Below are 3,670 nucleotides of genomic sequence, written 5' to 3'. Positions count from 1 at the left end.
CCATACAGTAGAAATTCCTCTTCACAGTAAACAATGTTGACAGAAACCAAACCTTCTCCTTATTTTAGGTAATGTCACAGGGCATTGGTATTTTCCCCGAACATAACAACATACTCTAAGAGAGATTATGTACAGCACCAATGAACTTACCGAAATAAAGAGTCCTTTACACTCAACATGAAGACGAGAGGAAGGAAGGACAGTAATATTGCAGGACCACCCAGCACAAAGATTCAGGGTATAGGCAACGTCACTGAACCCTGCTACGAGATTGCAAAAATGTTTGTAAAAAGGATGAGGTGTAGCAACCACACCAACTCCAGTAAACACAGTGAGGCATCAGTGGAAGAAAGAAGCACCAAGAGGAGAGGAAAAATAAAGGCCAGCGTTGATTCCAGGCCACCATGAAAGAAGACCAGGTGCAGCATTAACGACACCTCTGGCCCGAGTTTGTTGGAACTCTCCTCTATGAAGATTAAGAAAAGAAAGGTCAGTGATGATGGCGATGCACCTGAAAAGAGGATGAGGTGCAGCAACAGCTCAAGTAGCACTGACTCCCTCATCACTGTGTCCGGTGCTTCGTTGCCTAGCGATAAGCTGAAGGCGGATGTGACATCTGATGACAGTGAAAGTGACGTCAGCCTGAACTTCAGCAGCACTTCAAGGAGAAGGTCATGTATGAGATGTCCTCTAGAGGAAACACATACAGAGGTAAGTGGGATACAAAAGACTTGGATTTATAACGCTTTTCGTTTTCAGTGTTAAAATCAGGTTTTATGTAAAACATAAATAAGAGAATGTTGAGAACTAAAATGTTATGAAAATTGTGTTTTTAGCTGATTTTGAAGACAAGTACCACCAGCTCGCTCCTATCGGTGAAGGAGGTTTCGGCTCAGTGTATTTTGGCGTACTTAAATCAAACATTTAACAAGTTCTCACTTGATGTATGCCCTCAGACATAACGTCAAACTCGAGGCTTGTCCACAAAGCAGTAGGTAACATGTTTACACTCTGTAACGACTAGATTATTTGTATTTCTGTCTTGAAGGTGAGCCATCAAGCAGACTGTGAGATGGGTAAAAGTGGTGAGTAGTTTGATCTACTTTGTCTCCTAAAATTGACATTCAATGTTGAACTTGAGCAGATCATTTACCACTTGGTTTGTATGCATTTGTTTTCTTTAGACCTGCAATAGGAAGGTGTACAACATCATTCGCGAGGTGGCCCCCATGCTGAAAGCATTCCTTCTGTGGTATATCAGGCTTCTGCTCCTCACTCATTTGTCAACTTCTGAAACAATGACTGTCATGTTTAAACCAAGCTTACCCTCATCCCTTTTCTGTCTCGTCCCTCCATCTCTCTGTCCGTCTCCTTCCATTCCTCTGTTGATGTGTGTACCAGGTGCCCGTGCATTCTTCCCTCCAGAGTGGTATGATAATGGGACATCCTCGAACGGTCCCACCACAGTGTAGCAGCTGGGAGCGCACTCCAATTCACTGTTGAACGGACATAAGCAATTTACCACTAACAACCCTAACAACATTCATATCAACAGTGCACTGTCCACAGGTGATAAACACACACGCTTCCATACTAGAAAGTATACCTGATAAAAGTAAATCTATTCTTCAGATTTCTTTTGTTTTTCACTGGATCACTGCAGCTGGCCACTTAAACCTCTGATCTCCAGATTTCGCTCTTGTTTTAAAGACTTAAATATTCTGCAGTGCGTGTGTGCGCCGCCCTTGGATAGCTCAGCCCTCCACCTGCCAAGGGTCTCTTTCATAAGAGAGACATTCGGATAGATTCCTCCCACCAGCCCTCATTTTCACAGTCATGGCAGCAGCACACATGATCTGCAGAGTGCAGGTAAACGTGCACTTTATAGCCAATTCTTAGATCAGCCTCCTGATGACTCTGTTTGTCCTTCTGCAGCCCACCTCACTTCTTTCTGCTGTGCGCCCTGCTGGATCCTTCCGCTGACATTTTGGTCTTCATTCGGAGGAGCCTCGACAACACAGAACAGCAAGAACCAGAAACCTTGACTTGGACTCAGTGTGTTGAACCCCCAGCCGTCTGTGTAGAGGGGATCTCTCTTTGAATTTCGCTTCCTAATGGCCTCAGGATTTGGGGGAGTCTTTCCTTGTCTTCCTACAGAGCTTGGCTGGGTCATGAACCAAGATGATAATGGATTGTAAACTACAGCAACACTGTATCTGACAGTGCAAAGACAGAACAAATAAATGGAACTTCCATTGACTTGGCTTCTGATGTGAATTGTAGGTGAGGTTGTGTCAGAGCAATTATAAAATGAGGGCTGCAGTTTAAAAGGAAATACATAACAGAGTTTTTAGAGTTTCTCTTCATTGTAGGTCCACACTCACACACACACACACACACACACAGAATCTCTCACTTGGGTTTGTTTAGGGTCATGGAGATACCTCATCTGATCGAATGCTTACCATCTGGTGTGACATTCACCATGCCGTGAACTCACAGGGAGTGTGTGTTCGTGCATGAGTTTGCTTAGTAGGGGGGCCACAGAGCATGTGGCCCCACCCAGGGTACCGTCATTGCGTGCGGTGGTCTGGAACCTATGCACCCCTCCTCACACACACACACACACACACACTGTCATACGCACACACATATACACACTCACAGGACGACAACTCAAGATCCATTTTGGAGTGTGTGATGGTTAGCTCCATTAAGATGATGGTGAGGGGAGTGGTGGGTGGGGGTGGATGGGAGGACGATGGCTGGAGATGATAGAGTGCACTGGTGAGATGGAGCAGGGAGAGGAGGGTGACTGAGGGTAAATTGATGGTTCAGGGCGATGAAGATGGAAGTGGTGGCTGAGGTGAAGAAGAGAGTGCAGCGATGCGATGACACAGAGTTTGAAGCTGGATTTTCTCCCGTGCACCCTCATGATTTGCTCGATAACCTCTGAAACGTGAGCTGCGTTCGGCCAGCTCAAATCATTTTATGCTCCCTGTTGCTTGTGATGGCTTACATATTGAAAAAGTGGGTAAACTGAAAGCAGAAAGCAGGTTTTGGAGTGCAGTCTTTGAGATGTTTGGTGGAGGTTTTCCCCAGTTGCGAAGATGAAACACTTTAAAAATCAATTAACAAACCTATGATAATCTACTCTCAGGGTACTCAGGTGCACATATGGACCCCTCCATGTGATCATAAAAAATAATCATGATGGTAGAAGGATCTCCACCCCAACAGTGGCTAACTCTAAAATTCCACTGGATGCATATCTGTTACGTTCCAGCTCCGGTAAGATTTTGCTCCCATCATCCGTCGTCCGGCAACCCCCACCAACTTGGTTTTGAGCTGGAGTTGCAACCTAGGAGTTCCCGCGATAATTACATAATCACGCACAACCGCGGTTATAGATATGTGTTATACACACAACAACATGAAGTGTTCCCAACTGAAGGATTTTTTAGATTTTTATGCTTTGTTTTATTTTGGAATTTTGTTGCTGTTTTGGTGGGTGACTTCCTGTCTGCTCTGTGCTTAATTCAACTGAATTGATGCATCATGCTCTGGCTTCCCACAAAAATGGAAAGGCCTGCATATCTGCCCTGGCAGGGTTCTGACCTGCTGTTGTCTGACTAAGTAGTTACTCCAGATGAAATTTAGCGGGCCTGTT

General features: G+C 45.0%; 1 long non-coding RNA gene across 1 annotated transcript; it reads left to right on the top strand.

The window, feature by feature from the left end:
- Positions 1-641: 641 nt before the first annotated feature.
- Positions 642-1,251, top strand: LOC115572303 (uncharacterized). Its single transcript, XR_003982072.1, has 3 exons — positions 642-711; positions 1,049-1,085; positions 1,185-1,251. It is a non-coding gene; the product is annotated as an uncharacterized LOC115572303 (long non-coding RNA).
- Positions 1,252-3,670: the final 2,419 nt, after the last annotated feature.

Source organism: Sparus aurata, chromosome 21, assembly GCF_900880675.1.
Source record: "Sparus aurata chromosome 21, fSpaAur1.1, whole genome shotgun sequence".
NCBI lineage: Eukaryota > Metazoa > Chordata > Actinopteri > Spariformes > Sparidae > Sparus > Sparus aurata.
The sequence above is the reverse complement of the archived record's forward strand: the minus strand, read 5'-3'. Positions and strand labels throughout refer to the sequence as shown.